The sequence below is a fragment of the Mustela nigripes genome, chromosome 5 (genome assembly GCF_022355385.1).
Source record: "Mustela nigripes isolate SB6536 chromosome 5, MUSNIG.SB6536, whole genome shotgun sequence".
In the NCBI taxonomy this organism is placed as follows: domain Eukaryota; kingdom Metazoa; phylum Chordata; class Mammalia; order Carnivora; family Mustelidae; genus Mustela; species Mustela nigripes.
Window position 1 is genome coordinate 109,830,786 of NC_081561.1, and position 23,534 is coordinate 109,854,319.

General features: G+C 43.2%; 1 protein-coding gene across 4 annotated transcripts in view; it reads right to left on the minus strand.

The window, feature by feature from the left end:
- The window catches only part of BACH2 (BTB domain and CNC homolog 2), a 357,131-nt gene that overhangs the window by 174,128 nt on the left and 159,469 nt on the right, over window positions 1–23,534 (minus strand). Inside the window, exon 3 of one of the 4 annotated variants that reach the window (XR_009404500.1) lies at window positions 22,979–23,399. The exons of the other annotated variants lie outside the window; for them this stretch is intronic. The gene's annotated coding sequence lies outside the window, so the exon portion shown is untranslated. Of the gene's footprint in view, window positions 1–22,978; window positions 23,400–23,534 lie in introns of those variants that run through there. 4 annotated transcript variants of the gene reach the window in all.

Genomic DNA, 23,534 nt, shown 5'->3' on the forward strand with positions numbered 1-23,534 from the left:
TTTCTGAAACTACCCCCTCACCTGGGGGATGTCTTGAGATGACACAGAGTTAGTCATGTATCACTAACCTGAGATACTGAAGGGAATAATTGATACTCACTATCATTAGCAATGATATTATTTAAAACATCCTCCTGGGAAGGTGGACGACATTTGCTTGGGATTGACTAGAGCGTTGACCATGGTTACCTGTCCCAGCTGCCAATCCCTACAGTCTCAACAGGAGAAAGGAGACATTTCAACTCCAGAGCTGTTTTCTCTTATAATTGGCATAACAAAGAGAGATCGAGGTATCTAGTCAGAAGGGTGGACACTGGGGCTACATTCCTACAGTGTTACCATACCCCTTATTAATTGAAAGTGGACAATCAAGAAATCACAATGTACTCTTCGTCTAATCCTCACTGTACCCCCAGGCTTTTGGAGACAGCCTGACTACTGGAGATCCAAGAGAGAGGACCAGTCCAATCTACAACCTGGCTGTTAGGTGGGCACTCTGCTTTCCGCAGTCTGGAGGAAGAGAACCAAAGTAAGGGGCAGTAGAGAATGTCTGCCATCTCTCCAGGCAAGTGGGAAAAAAACCAAAAACCAAGCAAGTGCGAAAAAAAAAAAAAAAATCCCAAATAAATGTGGAACCTAGACCTTGTCTGATCTCAGGGACCCCCCCCAAAAAGTCTTCAGTTTTGACTGTTTTCCAGTGATAAGTTTTGTATTAAGGACATCGGAATGATCTGCCCCATCCTTGGGTTCCCTGTTTACTCTTCCTCCCTCTATCAGGAATCAATCACTATTCTTGAGCTCTGGATCCTACCTCTTCTTCCTCACTCAAGGGATTTGTTCCTGCATTTGTCCTCACTCACCTTGTAGCATCAATTTTTCTTTCTCTCTCCTGGACCCCTGGCTTGCAGACATACTGAATATCTCCCATCTTATGGTTCCTTCTTGATTCACTGACCCCTCCAAGGCCCCTCTTTATCTGCCTCTGTTTCAAAGGAAGACCCTTGAAGGAGTTGGCTAGACTTGCTGCTCTTTTCTCATTTCTAATTCTCTCCTTAACCTGCTGTAAGTAGGTTGTGGGTTACCTAACAGTTGCAGTGTCAGAGAAACTGCTTTGATCAAGGTCACCAGTGATTCTGTTTTCCCAATTCTATGCTCAATTCTCTCTTCTCATCTGACATGACTTCTCAGCATCATTTGACCCAGCTGTCCACTTCCTCCATGAGATGACTTCTTCCCATGTCTTTTGTGACATCACATTGTCCTGGATTCTCACCTGCCTCATCTGTGACTCCTTCCCAGTCTCCTTGGCTGGCTTCCCTTCTACATGTTCATGTTCCAGGCCTCCAACCTTGGACTTTTTCTCCTAACTATACTCACTCCCAGGCCTATGGCTTTTGTTACCTGTATGCTGAGGGTTCCCACATGCATTATATCTTGCTCTAACCTTGTCCCTGATTTCTGTATCCAGTTACCCTCTCAGCATCTGAACTGTATATCCAACATGCATCTCAAACACAACATGGCCCAAATAGAGTTCTTGTTCCTTCCCTCCCTACCTTATTCTGTTGCCTGAAACCTTTCCTTTAGACTTTGTCCTGTTCTTAGCATAGAGTCTGAAGTCCTTACTCAGGCCTGTTGTGCCCTGCCCTGGCTTCTTCCTCATTCATCTCTGTCCTTCTTTTCTTCCCCCTTCTCCAGCCACTTTAGCCTGTGGGCTCAGTCCTCCATCCATATCCTGTCTGCTTTGGCATCTTGCCCTTTCTTTTGCCCCAGCCTAGAAGGCCCTTCTCAGGTCTTGGCGTGCTAAGGTCCTTCTCTTCATTCAGATCTTAGCTCCGTGTCAGGTACTACCTGACCTTCCAATACATGTTTCCCTACACATCTCCCTCAGCACAGTGCTCCATTCTACTTCCTTCATTCGTCACTCTCTGAAATTATTTTGTTTATCATAGGATTTCTGGCTTACACTCTATATTCCTGAAACAAAATGGGAACTTCCCCAAGAGCAGGAGTCTTGTTTCTTGCGCTACACTATATCCCTACCACCTAGGGCAATACTTGGAATACAGCAGGTGATTAATTCATATTTGCTGCACGGGTGCAAGCATCACGAGAAGCAACGGGAGGTACGATGCTATGTAGGAAAGCCCTCTGCACAGTGCATAACATCATGGGCATGTAAGGGAACAACAAGCGGTGACCGGTAATACTCTGCGCCTGAACAAGTCATCGACGCCATTATCACTCTGTGAATGTTGCCATCTTGGCTCCATTTCTGCAGACAGAGCAAGGGAAGGAAGTCCAAGCTCTCGCTGTTTCTCACCAGTTCCTAAGCTGGTCTCCCAGCCATCAGTCTTTTCCTCTCTGGGCCATCTTCTACAATGTAGGTCATTTTTCAAAACGGAAATCTGATGTCACTTCCCTGCTTCCTAATGATTTTCGGATAAAGGCTGAATACGACTTCAAGGCAGCTCATGATCAGGATGCCGCCCCCTCTCCAGTCCAATCTTTCACCACTCCTTCTACCCCACTCTCTGCCCCAGCTGTCCTGAACTGCAGTTCTGTGAAAGCATCAGGCATTGTCTCCTCAGGATTCATCTGTCATTGCCTCTTCTTCCTGCCCTCTTCACCTGGCTAACTCACCCTTCAGGCATAAGACGAGGGAGTGCTTCCTCTGGGAACCTTTGCTGGTCCTCTCTGGGTTAGGTGTCCCTCTTCCATAGGCTACAGTATAGCCATACACTCGAACGATCACAGACTCTGTCATTTCTAGGACGACTGCTCATTTATGTGTCTTCTCCGCTCATCTGTAAGCTCCTCAAGTGCAAAGACTGTGATCTCCAGTCCATCACTGTGCCCTAGCCCCTGACATGCCTCCTAAGATACAACAGGCACTCAGTAACAATTATGGAATTAATGAACAAAGGAACTAAAGAGATAGACAAAAGAGATAATTCTAAAACGTGTGTATGTGACTAGCTTTGAATTTTTTTCTCTCTGCTTTCATGTCTTTAGTTCCCAATTCCTGAACTTCATTTTCAGCCCTCCTGTTTCAGCTTTCTAGTCTTTACCTGTAATTCGGATCAACATACATTCTCCTTTTGTTGTTTTGCACACCAAGCATGAACAATTGTTCTTTATCTTATCTAAGTTTAGTCCCTTTTCTTCTAAAGTCTTTTTCACTTCACGTTCTTCTACTTTATCCCATGTTTACAAGCATCTAAAGTTATACATTAAAGTGCTCTTTTGTGTTTATTATTGACTGTGATAGTTTTGTTTTATACTTCATTATCGTTCCATTTTTATGTGGCTATGTTTAAGGACAGTTAAGTCTAATGGACAATGTAAAGTTCCTTAGAGCAATTAAAATTCAAGCTAGTAAGTTTTTAAGCAAAGTCATTTCCTGTGGACATTTGCCAGGAGTATAATGCAAACGAAGGAACCTGAAGGAGAACCATCTACTATTTCTACTAAGGGAATAAGGACAGTGGCTTCACACAGCTGACTTTTCTTTGCTACTGAGTAGCCTTTCCTGCTCTGTGGATAACAGAGACAAGATGAAAGAACCATGACATTCCATGAGTAAATAACTCTTTTAAGCAACTAGACCACAGGTCAGGAAAAATTACTCCCCAGTGATTAAAACTTTCCGGAATCCCACGTTACCTCATCTATATACATCACTAGTCTCCTTGGGGGAGTTTATTCCCATGGAAGTTTTAGCCCTACAGTTGGTAAGAGTTTTGTTAAATAATTTCATAGTGTCTGCATTTACCTACTGTTAATACAGCAAATCCATGACCAGTGCACACAAGCTACAATTAAGTTCTCATTAATTCAAGAGATACCCATTTGATGAGTGGAAAAGCCTTACTCAAGGAATACCAATGTGCACTCTTAAGAAAAGCTGACAGCAGGAAGCTAACAGGATCATTGTAAGTATATAAAGTAAAAGTGGAATGAACAAAGGATCATTTGTTCTTCTTTGTGGGTATCCAAATAGGTAGCGACAGAACACAGTAAGAGTATGGGCTCTGGGGTCTCACCCAACCTGGGTTTGATTCCAAGCTCAGCCATTTAGTGCCTGCAAAGGATCTAGAAGTCACTTCACTCCTCTAATTCCAGGACTATAAAATGGGGATAACAGTACTTGCCAGATAGGATTTTTGTGAGGATTAAAGGAGATAATACATATGAAGTATTTGAGCCCAGTTCCAGGTACATAGCAAATGTTCAGAACATTTTACTGAAATTAAATATTGCATTTTATCTTCCATTCTCCTTTGTACAAACATGTGACATGACTCACACAAAATGTGAAGACTTTATTTACATCTAAGACTTTATGTGACACTTACAAGCTTGCACATCCTTATGACGTTTGAGAACTTTCATGGACACGCTGTAGAACCTGAATTGTACCTGTGATACACACCTAACGATGGTGATTAAGTCAGGATCCTCCCAGGGTTCTCCTTTGTGCCCAGACCTCACTGCCTTTACTTACTTACGTTAGTTTCAATCAACAACAAAAATAGGAAGACTTAATGAAGAATATAAAATAAGAATAATCCACACATACCAAAAACCCACTTAAAGACATGAATGTCCAGAATTCATTATTTGAAATATGGTACACATTACAGAAACACTTAATGACAGTCCAACCTACCACTGGATTTGTGATGTAGGCTTACTGAGCCATCAATTTAAATCAAAAAGCCTGAAATTTGGATATACAGAATAGATGGAACAGCTGCAGAAACAACCTTCTAAAAATATATAATATTATCCAGCAGATGGAAAAGCAATTATTTATTGAAAATATTCAGAATTTGGTATTATCCAATAACTGCAAAAGTTGCTAGAAAGATATAATTAACATTTACTGAAGATCCTTAGTGGGTAAACTGCTTTAAATAAAACAAATATTTAGTAGTTGCTGGTTTCTGGCAAAAGCAATCTCTTAAAATATAGTGTTCATTCACCTTGAAAAGGAAACTACTAACTTGGACATTTCCAGATAATTTTGAAGACCCCAAATAAAAACTCCCAGATGTGTGTGTGATAACACATATGATTTGCCCATCACTGAAACACAAAGTCTGTCAAAATCAGACTTGGTTTATATTATTTGTGACACTCTGTGACTAGATAAATGGGTCTTGGTCAGGTCTGGGGAACATTAAGGACCCATGAAAGCCAGCAGAACACTAGGAGATCCTGATGGGATAGAAAGATATAAGCTAAAGAGTCAGAAGACTTGACTCTAACCACAACTTTACCTTTTGCCAGCTGTGACTTGTTTCTCTCATCCACTCATTCACCTATTCCAGGTATCAGGGATACTAATCAATAAGAGACATGCCCCTCGCAGAACTCATTCAATAAGACATCACTAGCACCTTAAATATGGGGAGGGGAAGGATGACCACAAAGATGGCCACAAGGAATTTGAATCACATAGAAATATCACAATAGAAAGTCCATGGTGGGCACCATTTTCATGGAGTGGACAGTCTTTGGGGTCTTTTTATCCATAGAACAAGAACAGAAACATTCTCTACCTACATTCTCTACCTCAGTAAGGTTCAAACTCTGTGATACTCATTATGTTGTAGAAATTCGAAATTAAAAACAACAACAACAACAGCAAAACACTGCCTTATCAGAATAGACTATTAGGAAAACCAGTTGTCTTAAGTTCAATTTTCTCAGAGCAGAGCTTGCCTCTTTCACAATGTCTTCAGAAGGAGCCAAATATTTGCATGATTACAAGCCTCCTTCCATGTCTTGAGTCTTAGTGAAGATCTTAATATCCGTAAGTGGGTCCCTAGGTTTGGCAGAACTCTTCAAACGATTTTTAAACTACTGCTTTTAAAACTGGTTCTTACCTATGAGTTTCTTGAGGGGTTCAGAATATATCCCATAGGAACTCTCTTAATGGATGGACCTGCAGCTAGGATACTGTATGCTTCAACTGCTAATGCCAGCTGTACTTGTTATGATAATTATATAATTTAATTAAATATTGTGTTGGCTGACCAAATATGAGTGTTAAAATAAAGTTATTTGTCTGAAAATTTAGTGAAATAAAAGACATGAAAGGAGCCAAGTTGCTAAAGGAAATTTGTTATTGAATTATATATAAGTAAGATAACTGAAAGATGGAGGGAAATAATAAAAAGTTTAAATAGTTTCGCACTCAGATCGTGTTGTAAATGTCTTTAAAAATGCTTTCAGTGTAAAGAAACTAAAAATGGAAATGATGCAATAATGTGTATGAAAGACGACACAGAACTACAACCAGCAGAGCCAAACTCCAAGAAAAGGCCTTGGGATCACATCAAAAAAGAGTGGCGAATAAGTGCATTTGTAGCTTTTCATTACATATGGTATTTAGACCATGCAGTATCTCTTTTCAAAAAATGATTCACCCTGTAACCGATTTTTCAACTAACCAGAAAATACCTGGTCCCAGTCAGGTTAGCTAAGAGAGACTGTATAACCAGCCATGACCCTGGGAAATCTCTAGGAATATGGAATTTCTTCATTTTTTGCTCTTTTTCATTGTCTAACTTTTCTCAATGGTCATTCACTGCCTATTTAATTAAAACAGTATTTAATTTAAAAACATATACATATATATGTTTCTTTATGTTATGTCTAAATATGAGTTTCAGATATAAAACAGCCTTTGTGTATTTTAAGCAAAGAAAAGAAAGTCAAATATTTTCATTCACATAAAAACGTGTTGCTTACATGGTTAGTAACTTTGCCTTTTGTCTCACTATTTCTGGTGTGAGGATACCTTACTTATTTGTAAGACTGAGTTAACTGAGTTTCAGTTAACATAAGTCTCCCAAGTAACAAGAGCTGGACCTTTCTCATGGTTGACTCTGGGGCAGTAGAACCCTAGCATGAGTGAAAAGGTTTTCCTTTTATTCATCTGCTTCTCCTCCTGCACATTTTGGGAAATGACACAAGTCGAGGCAATGCACACCATGGGTCAAATGCACATCTTTGCCTGGACCTTAAAGAAACTGTGACTCAAAGCATTTCACTGGGGATGCCCAGGGGTTGTGCATGACCAGACACTGGCAAAGCAATTTTGAGAAACCTCCTCCTCAAATGAAAATACACTGTGAGAAACCTGTAGCTCGTACTGAACAAGAATCGGGCCAAACACCAAGAAAGACAGGTTTGTGTCAGTCTCGGTATCAAACACACTTCTTCACCCTCCTTTCCCAGAATAATAACTACAACCAAAAAAAGGTTTACAGGAAGGGACTGCTTGAAAGCAGTAAGATGGGATACATGGTTAGACTCATGTTAGCCTTTTTTTTATCCTCCTCCCTGAAGGCTGGGGTGGGGAAGACTGGCCCAGAACCTGTCCCAAGTCCGGTCAAATACAACCAATAGACTTATGCTGATATTTCTCTAAAATTTCTACGGAGCCATTAGTTTTATTCCTCAGTAGACAGGTCTCTAATTCCTGCACTGAAGAAGAGCCTGGGCAAAGAATGAATGTTAGATCATATCTCTACCAGCACATAGGCAAGAAGCATGAATGTGATCAGAAAGAATGTCGGGTGTCCCTGGCTCTCCCAGGGCCTCTGATACCTGAAAGACTGCTGGACAAGGAGGGGGTCCCTGCCACCCAGATAGAATCCTAACCATCTATATCGTTAGTGCAGCCATATCACCAGTGTAGAAACTGGCCGCCCGTGGCAACCATTCAATTTTTTTCATGGAAGAACTTGCTAGACCTATACCTAAAAAAGGGACAGAATACAAAAAACTCGACCTCACATCAGAATAAACATGCCACATCTAGAATGTTCTGTTTAACTTCAAAATGATTGTTGAACCGTGGCTGCCAAAGAAGATACATTTTGGTTTTAATTCCCAAAAGGTGTAAATGTGAACTTATTTGAAAGAAGGGTCTTTCCAGATATAATTAAGTTAAGGATTCTAAGATGAAATTGTCCCAGATTAATAGTGTGGGCCCTGTATCCAATGACATGTGTCCTTATAAAAGACAAGAGAAGACACAGAGGAAGGAGGAGGCTGAGTTGGGGGTATGCAGCCATTTACCAGGCAAGCCCCAGAAGCTGGAAAAGGCAAGGACTGAAGCTCCCTTAAAGCCTCAGGAGAAAAGTGGTACACCTTGATTTTAGACTTCTGGCCTCCAGAGCTGTGAGAGAATAAAGTTCTGTTGTTTTAAGCCGTAAGTCAGTGGTGATTTTTTTCCAGTAGCCCTAAGAAAGTAATATGGAAGGTTAGAGGACAGTGTTATCAGGAGACTCATGGAAAACCTCAAGAAACCTCTCTTGGAAATAGAAGTCTTATGGGGCGCCTGGGTAGCTCAGTGGGTTAAGCCTCTGCCTTTGGCTCATGTCATGATCCCAGGGTCCTGGGACAGAGCCCAGCATCGGTGTTGGGGGGGGGGTGTCTCTGCTCAGCAGGGAGCCTGCTTCCCCCGCCCCCCCAATGCCTGCCTCTCTGCCTACTTGTGATCTCTCTCTGTCAAATAAATAAATAAAATCTTTAAAAAAAAAAAAAAAAAGAACCTGTGTTTTTCAAAAGTTCTCATGTGATTCCGATGATCCACCCTCCTTCAAAATGACTATCCTGAGTGGTCTGTGTCTTCCTTAAATGCTTAAGAAGTAAATCGGAAGGCAACTTCTTTTGCAAAAACATGTTTTTAACAGGCTAGTTATTATTTAAAAAGCATTTCTTCTGCTTATGTAAAGCTGAAAGAGATGCATGATGTACCAAAAAGCACAAAGATGAAAGCAACACTGTCCAGATGCATCACGTTGTGGAATCTTCTATGTACATATTCTGACCATATTTATTTGCACGCACATGTATGTGTACAGCTGAACCTCACATTTCAAACTCTGGTCCGCAGACCCGCAGCACTGGCAATACTGGGGAAACTGCTAACAGTTCCGAATCTCAGAGCTTACCCAGGTCCTCCTGAGTAAGATTCTACATTTGCATAGAGACACTACAGAAGCATTGGTTTAATACAACTCAAACGTACTACATTCCTTGTTCTATAACCTGCTTTTTTTTACACATGAAGATACTGTAAACATCTGTTGTTGGCAATATAGAGCTATACTGATCTTTTTTTTTTTTCTTAAGATTTTATTTATTTGAGAGAGAGAGAGAAAGGGGGAGAGTGAGAGAGCACGTGCATGTGGGGGGCAGGGAGAGGAGCAGAGGGGGAGGCAGAGGGAGACAGGATGCCAAGCAAACTCCACACTGAGCACGGAGCCCAAGCGCCCAACACTGGGCTCCATCTCATGACCCTGAGGTCATGACCTGAGCCAAAACCAAGAGCCAGAGAGTCAACAGACTGAGCTACCCAGACACCTCTGTTCTGAACTCTCTTAACAGAGGCACGGTACTCGTTTATGTACCAGAATTTATTTAATCAGTCCCCTTTTGACAATCATTTCTATTTGCCTTTTTTTTTTTTTTCACTTTTGCAAACAACACTGACATAAGACTCCTAAGAATACACCTTTCTGTTTTGTTATGATTTGGGGGAAAATCCCTTGAAGTGCTTTTGACAAGTCAGATGACGTGCATGTTTATGATTCCAGGATGCCTTCCCCAAATACTGCACCGGTGTGTGTCCCTATAGACTATGCCCATCAGTGCCGGCTGCCTCACCACCCTTCCCAACACAGGAGTTCTCCTCATCATTTTAACCTTGACCTGAGACTTAAACATGGCAGTTCACTGATATTTTTTTCCTGTACTTTTTTTTCCTAAAAAACCTATCAAAAAGCTGAGTCTCTCTTCATACATACATTGGCCATCTGTCTTTCTCCCTTTGTGAACTGTCCAGAGTAATTGTGGTTGTTTAAAAGGACGGTTGCAGAAGAATCTGCAGAATTACACAGTTTAGAAATACAGTTTAATCACAATGAAGAGACACGAGGAAGAAAAAAAGAAGGAAGGGAGAAGAAAATGTGCCATAAAAAAGGATAATCAAAAGATTAGTTTGTGTGTTTATTTATAGACACTGGTTACAGCAATCCAGTGATTAGGCAAATTAATGCAGCTGTGTCTGATCGCAGCTCTGGGATCAGCCCCCACATCCTTTTCAACTGATGCCACCTGTCATTTAAGTATTTTGCATTTGCCTTTTATGTTACATACATTTCATGATGATTCCCATTTTAAAAACATCGTTAGTTAACTCTTTGGAGTCTGGCGTGATATAGATTCTTTTCTAGTATGTCTGTTACAGTTGGGAAGGGGAAAGCTCACCTCCCCACTGGGCCGGCAGGCGAAACGATGGCGTTTGCCTCTGAAAAAGAGCAACCCTCTCCCAACGTTCAACTTTTTAGGAAAGAACAGTTGAATTCAGTTCAGTGGGTATAAAACTGGCTTGCTGTTCAGAACCGACTGAACAAAAGGGAGCAGATGTAGGATGCTGGCTGGACTTTGGGGTCTCTAGTAGCACATGCTTCCTATGCCTCTTTCTGCAGGGTGGGTGCAGTCCTTATGCTCCCTGAGCGACCTCAGGCCTGCTCTGACACACAGACATCCTTCAAGGCTCAACACCTTGCATGCAGACCCTCTCTACCTAACTAGTGGCAGGATCTTCTCATAGGACCCTTGGAAATCTCTTTCAGACTGAAGGGGACACTCAAGGGGTGACAACCCGCCTCCTCCCCCCACGCTCCCCGCTGCCATCCTCTGTTGTTGCAACCTCATTTGTGAATGGAGAAAAATCAGTCACTTTCATTTACCGAGCATTTTTCCCCCTATGGCAAGAGCAGTGTACTGGGTGCTGAGGAGGGAGTGCTGCAGAGAAATGGTGAAGACACAGGAGAGAGTAAGTCTCCGGCCACTGCTTTGCAGTGTGCAGGATGTGAACAGGCTGAACAAAGTCTTATTCAACACATTCCAGGATGTTACAGGAGGCCTCATTATAAAGCCTGAAGAAAAGAATTTCAGCATAAAAAGATAAGCATGACCTTTTAGAGCAGATCCTATGTAAACAGACAAAGCACACAAACCTTGGGGAACACGCAGGCTGAAACAGATTTCAGTAGCCGCGAGAATAGGAATGTTATGCACAATAGATTTTTACAGGTTTTAAAGGGACTATAAACTCTGGAACACATCTTCAAAATGTGGGTCAGTGTTAAGGAAGCACAGTGTAGCAATGTTCCAAGTCACTCCTCAGTGCTACCGTCAGATATGAAGCAGTAGGGGGGGGGGAGGCCTTGGGGCCCCCGCAGGTGTGGGGAGCTGTAGACTTTAATATTTGGATGGGGATGCCGTGAGGAGAAAGAATGGAGACCTTCAAGCAAAAAGAGACAGAAAAGTGAAAATGAATCTATCAATCTATCTCTAGAGATATATGCGCAGTTGACCCTTGAACAGTGTAGGGGGTTAGGGATGCTGCCCCCTGCACTGTTGAAAATCCAGGTGTAACTTTTGTCTCCCCCAAAAGTTAACTAATAGTCTCCCATTGAGTAGAAAAGTCTTGCCGATAATACAGTCGATTAACACATATTTCATATATTATATGCTATATTTTTATGGTTAAGCCAGAGAAAAGAAAATGTTATTAAGACAATCATAAGGAAAATACATTTATAGCACTGTACTGTATTTATATATGTAGAAAGAACACGTATACGTGGATCCTAGTAGTTCAAACCCTTGTTGTTCAAGGATCAATTGTACATGTGTGTGTCTCTCAACCTGAGTGAAGTGACTGGACTGTTCTAACTGTGTGAATAAAGTTCAAATGCATATTCAACCTCACAGTAATAAAAGTAGTAAAAGAAATAAAAGAAGTATCTCTCTCGTGTCACTAAGTTTGGCTTATGTGTGGTGTGTCTTTGGTCTGGCTATTAATGGTAATATCTTTTTTTTTTTTTAAGATTTTATTTATTTATTTGACAGAGAGAGAGAGAGATCACAAGGATGTAGAGAGGCAAGCAGAGAGAGAGGAGGGAGGCAGGCTCCCCACTGAGCAGAGAGCCCAATGTGGGGCTAGGTCTCAGGACCCTGAGATCATGACCTGAGCCACAACCAAGAACTGATGTTTAACTGACTGCGCCACCCAGGTGCCCCAAAGGTGATATCTTCTTTAAGAGTGATGTGGACTTCAACAGATGGATGGATAAAGAAGATGTGGTATATACACACAATAGAATACTATGCAGCAGGATTTCAATTTGAAATCCTGCCATTTGCAATGATGTGGATGGAACTTATTACGCTGAGCGAAATAAGTCAATCAGAGAAAGACAATTATCATATGATCTCTCTGATATGAGGAATTTGAGAGGCAGGGCAGGGCGTCATGTGGGGTGGGGGGGGGAATGAAACAAGATGGGAGCGGGGAGGGAGACAAACCATAAGAGACTCTTAATCTGAGGAAACAAACTGAGGGTTGCTAGGGGGTTGGGGGAGAGGGATGGGGTGGCTGGGTGATGAACATTGGAGAGGGTATGTGCTATGGTGAGTGCTGTGAATTGTGGAAGCCTGATGATTCACAGACCTGTACCCCTGGGGCAAATTATACATTATATGTTAATTTAAAAAAAAAGTGATGTGGACTATATATTCTAGAACCATTTCTAAAATAGAAAGAAGTAGCCAAATGCCCAGTGGTTTAGGTGGATACTCAAACCCATTGAGGTCATAATGCAGTCAGACTGAAAAGTTAATAGTAGAGTGGTCAAAAGTAAAGGCAAAATCACAAAATGGGCGTGGCAGCAAATTTCTGCTCCTCAGATCCCAGCCAACCTGACTTGTCAGAGGGAGGAGACATCTTTTGTTTCTCCCCCCCCACCCCCACCGTGAGCGGCAACAGCAAGCTGTTGACAACTCCTACTGTACAAAGAGAGTTGTTCACACTGCAAAAGTGTTTACTGCTCACAAGTGATGCTCAAAATTAATTCACAGCAGCAACACCAGCAGAAAGCTTTGACAGACTGTCTTATGTGTTGACACAGTTGTAAGTTGTTAGATAAAAAAAGTAACACACTTTCCCTCTTTTCCAGCCTATACACATCAAAGTTGCTCCTAAGACAGGATGTGAAACGTGTCTGAGATCCTGAAGGCCATCCTGCAGGTGAGATTTCCGGTTCTGGGGTTCATGGCTTCCCGCGTGAGAAGAAGGTGGACCCCGGTTTTGAGGGGAATGGAGGTGGTGAGCCTCTCACCCAGCCTCAGCTACAACTGGTCATAGTGGTTGTTTTTCCTTCAAGAGTACTTCCCTCTAGGGCAAGCCTCAGGCACCAGCGTGGGAAGCCAGAGTAGAGTTGTTTATATACCTCCTCAGTGGCAAAAAAGGTTGCTAGTACACCACCTTTCACAAGACACAAATCATTCATTTCCCTATTCCTTTTTAAACAACAGTCTTTTACCTACTATGGCTTCAGGGAAGTTGGAAAGATAGGACTTGCTTGTTCCGAACTGATTTCTAAAAAATCAGGAAGAATGCAGTCTTATTTAATGATCTCAAGCCACCTGAGATAATTACAGTTTAAAAAAGAAAAGAAAGAAAGAAGAAGCCAGGTGGGATAGCAAATATTTGGCCTTCTCTCGAAGATGTTCTACAAACTCCCTGGGGCTCTGCTCGGCTCTATGCTGTGCTGTGTAGAGAAGGTGCTGTGTTTGGAGATTTCCTGTTGAGCAGAGCGACCTTTCCATGAGAAGCCACATGCTTTGGAAAAATGAAGATTACTACTTAACATTGTAGCTATGCTTCCCAGGATTGGAAGTTGCCATTTATGTCAAAACTGAGCTTTCTTCAGGAAGCCTATATTTAAGTAACTGTTGAAAATAACATAGCAATGACCTAGAGGGAAAACTCTGAATCAGGCAAATTCTCTGACTTCCCATGGCCTTTTTCACACCAGTCCTGCCATCTCTATTCACACTGGCTGTGATCCATGGGTGCTGGGACAGCTTTCTGGCTTTGCCCTCACCAGGCCCATAATTCTCTCTCCTTCTTCATCACCAAATTCCCCCTTTCTTTTGGTGTTAGAGGACAGAATTCGTATCGAGATGCAAATGACTGGTGCTGTTAGGGTAGCCATCCTCACAAGTTGCTGAGTTGTGCGAGTGTACCCTGAGCTGGTGGAATTTCTGCCAGTGCGACGGGAGGCATGGAGAAGGCTTCAAATACCGAGGTAAGAAGGGATAACAGAGTGCCCTTAAAATCTGGGATCAGGGAGCTCTGCTTTACCCAGGGAGTCCTGACCCCTGTATTCAGGTGTTCATCAGCAACCAGCAAGAGAGCCAGCCTGACCAAGAGGGCCACGTGCTAGCCAGCACTGGTCCCCCCAGTGAGGATGACAGTGACGCAGCACTGACATTGATGGAGTCTTTCCCTTGTGCTGGACATCGCGTTCCGCACTTTCACGTATGTGGTCTTACCCGACACTCAAAAACCCTGAGAATGAGGGCTTTTGCTCTCCTTTGTTTACCAAGATGGTTGTTACCATCTTGTTTACCAAGGTGAGGGGCTTTGATTAAAGCTGTACCAGATAATAAAAGTGGCAGAACTGGAATTGAAAGCCAACTGAGTCTGGACCAAGTGCCCTTCTGTTGCGTCCCACGGTCTCTTCCCAGTGTAAACTACCTACTGTGAACAGCCAGCACAGCCCAGCACTCCCTGGTTTACCACAGTGGAATACGCAGAGAACTAGAGGCCACACTGCAGATGCAAAGGGCTTTTCTCATGAGCATGTGGTGGAGTAAGAAGAACATGAAATCAGAAAGCAGGCAGATCTGGTTAGAATCCTGGCCCCACCTGTGACCCGCGGTCAATCTCTGACTTTAGTTTTCCCATCTATCAAATTAATCTGATACTACGTGGTTCACAGACTTGTTTGTGAGTACTGAATAAGGTAACACACGTGAAACAAATGGTTCGGAAGCATACACGGCTAAGTGTTAGTTATTCCTGGTAATATGGTCTTTCGATGGGAAGAGCAGTTCCCGAGAACAGAAGACGGCTCTTCATGCAGATGTGAGCTAGTCCGACCTCACAAAGCCAGGAGAAGGTTCTCAGGATGATGACTGGGGCAAAGGGAGTGGAAGCAGGTGAGTAGGCTGCCACTTACTGGTACTAATGAAGTTTGACCCTAAAAAACACCACATGATGATGACTTCTGCAATGCGGATGACAAATGGTAAGGTTCAGTGAATTCAGAGTAGGTGACCCTTTCTGCATTCACAGCCTGCTTCAAGACCTGCTGAACTGGAGTATGGGGTGCCATTTTCTTACTGGTGATTTCACGTATGCCTTTGTACCCTGCAGACTGGGTTCAAAAGAAAGGGTCACCTTTGTGCAGTTGACTCATTTTGTAACAATTCCAAAATGCAGTAGCTTCTCCCAAAGTATTTCAAAGACACCAACCTGCTGAGACCCAGGGGCATCTATCAGGGTACTAAACTTTCTTCTTCTAATGGCCTCAATCTCAGTGAATACTTTTGAATAGATAGGTGAGCTCCAGAAGGACTGTCTGTGGTGATTAATCTCACGCTTTGTTATGGAGAGTCTCAATCCTTTTTCTACACATGAGCTCACCCTTCAAACCACCACATTTGTGACCATTTTTGGGAGGGTTGAACTGAAGTTTAAAGCATTATGTCATTGTAAACAAATAATCACATGTAGCGTGAGTCTGTGGAAAATACAGCATTTCACTTTTGCGGTGTTGGTTCCACTACAAGAACAGGGAACCCAAATGATGAGGTCAGTGGGCCAGCTGCCACACACAAGAGATTGCCAAGTCCACGTACACAAAGCAAGCTGCTTTCACTCACAACTAAAAAATTAAGCTCATTATTCTAACCTTGGCCAAGAAAAGTGATTGCTTTCCTAAATTAAATAGAAATAGAGTTTCAGAGGCTACATCTCCCTGCATTACACATTCTTGCCAGGAGGTCAAGAGGGCTGTTACCCCTGCTGCGGATGACATGACCACATCCAAGCTTGTTTCATTATCTTGTGCCTGATAATATCTAGGCACATTTCTAGATAATAAAAAGTAAACGAAAAATGCTACTACAACCTAGCAGCAAGAATCCTAGACACCTCACCCAGTCAAAGAGGGTAAACCATATTCTTCTGCCAAGTGGCTGTGTCTTCTGGTTGTAAGTAATGAGTGGACAGGTACATATACTGTTATGTAGGTCAACTTGATTTTGTCTTTGTCTATCTTTGCCTAAGGCAGAACACTATTCCTCCAGCATGCAATAGAGCTGACTAGAGCATGCATCATTTTTTTTCTAGCAAATCTAATGGAAACATTAGAACAAACGTGGCTTATATTGTAGCCACACTTTCTACCTTCCTATGTCCAACAACCGCTCATTTGGGTATCCAGGCTTAGAGCCCTTGGGTCTTCTCTGACTTCTATTCTTTTGTTCAGTCCTGACTATCAATATTCACAGTCAGTACTCACTATAGTCTCAGTGATGACTCCTTTGATATGTGTCTAGACTTTATTCTCTACTCCTTCTGTCACCGTTTTGTTCAGGATCCTCTTCCAGGCCCCTGCACCCATGGCTACACCATCACAAGAACTTCGTGATGGTGCTGTGCCTCTGGTTTCTGCCCCCACCAATCTGGCAAGGACACCATCATCGAGTCACCACAGTGGCCTCCCGGCACTTACAGGGGGCAAGTTGAAGTTCCGGCACTTACAGGGGACAGCTTGTATTGAAGGCCCTCCACAGCCTGCTAACCAACCTGCCTCACCAACCCTAATCCTCACTTCTGCCCTGCACCCACACCCATGCCCTTGCACATAACCTTTTTCCCTTCTTCACCTGCCTGCCTATCCACCAAGACCCAAGTAAGGCACATTTCCTCCAGGAAGCTAGCTCTGGCCACTCCAGGAGAACGTGGAGCCCGGACTCGGACTACTCATTTAGTGATAAGCTGTGGACCTCCCTGTGACCATTTTTTATAGTATTTATTGTTTTTATTGCTATTCAAATATAAATTGGTTAATCTGTCTCTTCAATCAGACTTATCATGGCCCCCAGAAGATTACGTTTTCTACTTCTTGTGTCATGTCTGCCCACCCGGTCCATTGTCCTCCCCTTCTCCTCCTTCACAGCTCATGTAGCAACTGCAATAAGTAAGGCCTTCTTTTTACCTATGTCCTGAGGAGAAATCAGGAAGGGACTCTAAATGACAAGCAGGAGTCAAGAAACTCAGCAGGGACGTAACTGGCCCGCTCCGGGTCGATGACACCGCAGAACTGAACGAACCCTGAGTTAGGTACATCGGCTCTCAGCAGACCTGCAACACGGCCAAACACCCTCCCCTATGTTAAACGTGGTAGTAACTCTGAGACTGAGATACAACTCAGTATGTAAGGGAGAGAGAGGGGGCGATACAACGTGTCCTGTACAGAAATTCGTTTTTCCCCTAAATGCTTTCAATACATGCCTTCACTTTTTTTAAAATTTTTTATTTTTTATAAACATATATTTTTATCCCCAGGGGTACAGGTCTGTGAATCACCAGGTTTACACACTTCACAGCACTCACCAAAGCACATACCCTCCCCAATGTCCATAACCCCACCCCCCTTCTCCCAACCCCCCTCCCCCCAGCAACCCTCAGTTTGTTTTGTGAGATTAAGAGTCACTTATGGTTTGTCTCCCTCCCAATCCCATCTTGTTTCATTGATTCTTCTCCTACCCCCTTAAGTCCCCATGTTGCATCACCACTTCCTCATATCAGGGAGATCATATGATAGTTGTCTTTCTCCGCTTGACTTATTTCGCTAAGCATGATACCCTCTAGTTCCATCCACGTTGTGGCAAATGCCAAGATTTCATTTCTTTTGATGGCTGCGTAGTATTCCATTATGTATATATACCACATCTTCTTGTGTGATGGCATGCCTTCACTTTTTACCCATTTTTATTTAGAAATATTTCATATTGTAAAAAGTTCTTTTTTTTTTTTTTTCCTATGGTGCACATCACTGTCCTGTTTGGGGTTTACTATCACCGTGGGCATGGAGAGAGAGGAGCGCAGTTCTTCAACAAAAGGATGGCCGGGTAGGAGTCTTTCCTGGTGGATGGGGGTCAGGGAGACAGGGGTAACCTGGAACGGGTGGAGCTGGGATCAGTTCAAGTGTTCAGGGTTCTGAGGTCCCATTTTTCTGGGACAGCAATAGTTTGCAGCAGGATAGGCAGTGCACAGGAGAGTAACTGGAATGACAACCTTCTCCAGAATGTTGGCCTCCAGAGTGAAGCTTTTTACATGACAGAGTCCAGATCTTTATTTTTTATTATTAAAATCTTTTTTTTTTTTAAGATTTTATTTATTTATCAGAGAGAGGGGGGGGGGAGAGAGCGAGCACAGGCAGACAGAATGGCAGGCAGAGGCAGAGGGAGAAGCAGGCTCCCTGCTAAGCAAGGAGCCCGACATGGGACTCGATCCCAGGACGCTGGGATCATGACCTGAGCCGAAGGCAGCTGCTTAACCAACTGAGCCACCCAGGCGTCCCGACAGAGTCCAGATCTTCTGAACTAAAAAGAATGAAGCTGGGTTGCCAGATGAGTTGGTTTTTGTGTCAAAACTGAGAGTTGTGTGCTCTGGTAGAACTGAAGCCTTGTGCAAACAACTGGTATTTGCTTTGGTCCACGCTCCGGAGGGAGAGGAAAAGGGTGGGTCGATTCCGTCCCATCAACCTAGCTGCGAGAGTCCCATGGAGACTTGGGGCCTTGGATTTCTAACAATCAGCTACTGGGATATATGGTAGGGTGCGGACACAGAACAGAAGGTATGAAACGTGTGATAAATAGATTCAGACCTTGTCAGGTCTTGTGGTTTACTTTTAGAATAATTTCAACAGCACCTTTATTTATTTATTTTTTTAAAAAGATTTTTATTTATTTATTTGTCAGAGAGAGAGAGAGCACAAGCAGGCAGAGTGGCAGGCAAAGGCAGAGAGAGAAGCAGGCTCCCCGCTGGACAAGGAGCCCAATGTGGGACTCAATCCCAGAAGCCCAGGATCATGGCCTGAGCTGAAGGCAGCGGTTTAACGGACTGAGCCACCTAGACATCCCAGCACCTTTATTTGTAACCATTCGTCTGCTTCTCCCCCAGTGGAGAGAATGCCCTTGCACACCACTGATCCTCAGGTAGCATGCTGCGCTACCTTTGTGCAAAAATGAGAATTAAAGTAAGGAACGAAGGCAACCAAAGCAGCCTTGCCTTCCTTTCATGTGGTTTTCTCATCCTACAAAACTTTTCTTTACAGTTGCTGTCATTGTCCTTCGACCCAACACCACGACTAAAACAGAATCTCTGTCGTCTTTGTCATAAACACTGTGAAGCTCTGTTCCCTCCTGTCACCTCTCTATCCCCCAGCTATCTCTCACACTTAGAAATCTGCAAGAGGAGTCCAGAAAATGATGATGTTTCTGCACCAATGACCCCAGGCTACCAATTCCCCCCAAGTTTTACTGAGTGTTCGATGTTGATCAGAATTCTGGTCACCAGCTTTAAAACAGAGGATTAAGTGCTATGATCAAGATTACTAGAAGCCTTGCATTCTCTCACATCAACCTTCCTCCCGCTAACTCCCTCACTCACTAAACCTTTGTGTGCCCACTCAGGTCTCAGGGCCAGTGGAGCCCCGATGAGGTGTACCCCCAGGACAGGCTCCCACCTCTTCCCCTGGCATGGGGTCTGCACCCCTGAAGTAGCGCTTCTCATTTTTACTACTGCCGGCAGATCCTCCCCACTTTCCAGCCTGGCTGCTCCTTACTTTCCACCACTCTGTCATTTCTCTTCTGTCTCATGACTTTGCCCAAGCTCCCTCAACTTCTCTAAGAGTAGGTACTCATCTGCAGACATCACCCTTCCTGTGACCAGTCAGCCCCGCACGTATGTCCCTGACCTCAGGCTGTAACTCCGCACTATGCTCTGCTAACTGTGTTAGCTGTGTTTCTTCGCTTCCAGAGGTACCTGCCTTCCTCCTTTTCCATTTCTGTTTTTCTCCTCCCCCCCCCTTCCTCTTCTCCTCTCTCTCTCTCTCTCTTTTTTTTTTTTTTTAAATTTTCAGGATTAGTTCTATTACAGATAAATAAGACTGTTAAAGTAGGTGGCCGTATGGAAAGAGCCTGGCTTCAGAGTCAGATAGATCTGGTTTCAAATCCTGGTCACAGTCGTGATAACAGCTATAATAACTCTGGCAAATCATTTACATCTTCTTGGCCTCATTTCCCACATCTGCAAAATGGGGAGGACAATTCTTACCCCCATTGGTTTGTCCTGCTAAGGATTCAATATATAAAATGCCTTCCACATAAAAGTTACCCTAGAAATGTTCCTTCTCTGATTCACTCCTCCCCATCCCCCTACACAGGATGATACAGAAGATGGCTACGTAAATAGTTAGAAAGGAGAGGGGACACCTGTGGTAAAATCAAGCAAAGATTATCATAATTAAGAGATTAATTCACAATATAACCAGCACTAGTCTGTTATAAAATTCAGGGGATTAAGATTCATTTTTTTAAACAAAGTAACAAAAGAGAAAGAGGTTGCTGGATGTCAACTCCATGGCTAGGCGCTACAACAAAATGCATGTGAAGCTATGTTACTCTATTGTTCAAGTGTCCTATAAAGAAAGAGGATATAGGGAAACTAGCATGTGAGAAAGACTTGGCCTTATGTGTGGAGCTGACAAATATGCAAAAACCTAGACCAGATTCCCATTTTAAAAAGGAACTTGCAGAGTGACTAAGGCCATTCTGAAAGTGAGGCTGTTCTGGTATGTATGTCGAGTCATCCTGGGAGCCTGGTGCTGAGCAGCTCACAAAATGCTGGTGTGAATGAAGCCACAAAGAGAACAACGGGTCACAGGCAGAAAGGGGTCCACCACGTCTGGCCTCCACTTGCCGTTTTTAAACCCAAGGCACAGTATCACCTAAGGAATACTCCCACTACCATCTTATTCAACTCTTCTTCCACTGCAAGGCGAGTAAAGGAAATGACACAGGGCAGCTGTCTCAGAACTCTATGCTCTCTGAGAGGTAAACCCAGCTCTGTGCAAACACCCTAGCAGGACGTTCAGATGTTTCTGCTGGAATGAGGAAAAGCATGTGTGTTTGAGTGAAATGGGATGGCTTTCAACTGTTGAAAGATGCCACGAATCTATTAGCTTGAACTTCAAAGAACAAACTCTGAGAAAATAGAAAATCAGGGTGGGGCAAGCTGAACTGGATTGAAACCATTTATTTCTGTTCTTTTCCAGAAAAACCAGTGCAAACCCAAGTAGGCTCCAGTCTCTTCTCCCAATTTTACTACCTGCCCCACTTCCGAAAATATCTTCTACATAGTCCCGTCTCTGGAAAAACAGATTCTTATTCAAGTTTGTGGTTAAACACTGCTCCATGAGCTCATTTTTCTATGATTTGTTGGACATTTTAATGTGGCTTTTACTGAGAACAGTTTAAAGAGAATTATCTTTGAGAAGCCTGTGGGATTCTATAATTCTCTGGTGCTCTTCCCAATCAGGATGATTTATTCCAAGTCAATTCTAAACCAGGAAGGACTTGATGCCCAGATTTCTAATAAGCGTGGCTGCTGTCTTGCAAAGCCAGGAAGTGAGGGCAGCGGGAAGGGTGAATGGGTCTAGGCTTAAATCTATTCTATGTGGCGGGGCTCATGATTTCATCTCCCTAAGAGGTGACTATAAAATATAAGAGGTTGTGATGCTTTCTTTGATTCTCCAGCCGTAATACTCTATGATGTTACGATGTCTATTCATATGGCATATATACATATGCAATGAAGCCCAGGATATGCTTTCTTATAACCAAAGGCTCATTCCAGATTTAATCAAAGAGACAAATGGGAGAAACAGACATGAATGGGGTGGTGAGAGTCAGTCTAAATCACCAGGGACATACAAACAAGTATAATAATGGGCAGGGGGTTAAAAAAAAAAAAAAAAGATCTATATAAGTCTTTCCCTTGAAAAATCCTTGAAAAACCGCTACCATAGTTTGGAGACTGCATGCCAATATGAATAATTGAGGTGAATTCATTAAATACACTAGAGGACACTTCCTAGGAGCTAGAACATATTAGAAGGAAGCATTTCTTAGGTTCACCCCTCTAGCTCCAACCCCTTGCCACTAAATCATAACCTCAATAACCCTATCAACAAATGAAACATACAAGCTGAAGTAAGACATATAAACACAATGCCCGTAACCCACTTCAGTGTCTGTATTAATTGATACACCACATGTTTTAGAAATCAGAAAGCGAGGGTGGGAAGAATGAATGGTGGGGTAAAGTGAATCGTGCCAACTTCAAGTAGGATGAGCCAGAAGAGGGGGCAGGTTTGCATTTTGCAGGAATTTTTTCCCTTCTGCTCCATAAGCTTCCCCTACACACACTTGAACAGGGTGAACAGACAGGATACGTCCACTCTCATTCCCTGTCTGCTTTTAAGGTGACCTCATTGAAAAAGAGACACCAAAAGCCTTTATTGCTAATCACCAGATTAAAAAACGTCTAATGGCAGCCATTGTCTATGTCCATGGCTGAAATCTGGAACTGTCTGCTGTTAATATCCTTTCTCCCCTCATTCTCTCTGTCCTCTAATTTATTCCTTGCCAAACTGCTCATGATTCAGTTTTGTAACATTTAATGTTTCACATCAAATGCTGTGTGCCTTGAACCATTTGGTGAGAGAGCTGAATAAACCTAACAAATACTCACAACTACCGTGAGGAAGAAAAAAAAGTGAGGGTGAAGGTAGAGAAATGCAGCCTGCAGCTTGTTCCCGTCCATGGGGACGGGTCCCGTGAAGATGCTCTGGCTTGCCCTGTGGGGCGGGCACTTACAAGCGGCTGCCTCGTGCTCCAGGATGCGCTGCCCGGCTCACTTTCTCACAGAGCGGAGTTTGCTATTAGTTCTGTGTATGAACCTCCCTGTCCTTCCCCCCACCCCCCAACCCCGCCCCGGGAGCAAGAGGGGAGGGGAGAAGGGAAGGGACACTCAAGAAACCAACAGGTCTCCTATAGTATTTGTACATGAACATGAGAAATGGCAACGTGTGACTGTTCTTTTTTTTTTTTTTTTTAAGATTTTATTTATTTATTTGAAAGATCACAAGTAGCCAGAGAAGCAGGCAGAGAGAGAGGAGGAAGCAGGCTCCCCGCTGAGCAGAGAGCCCGATGCGGGCCTCGATCCCAAGATCCTGAGACCATGACCTGAGCTGAAGGTAGAGGCTTAACCCACTGAGCCACCCAGGCCCCCCGACAGTGTTCTGATGATATCCTTATTTTCTCCACGAACACCACCTGCTGTACCTTCACACCTTCACATTCATGAGGATCCTCTGAATCTGTGAAGAAATCACTTTTAGTTAATGACAGAGGGAAAAAAAATGAATATAGGAAAGAACACAGGAAGACAGGAGGCCATAAAATTGGTAAGATGATTGTTTCAGACAGGATCAAGCAATAGAGTAATAGAGATC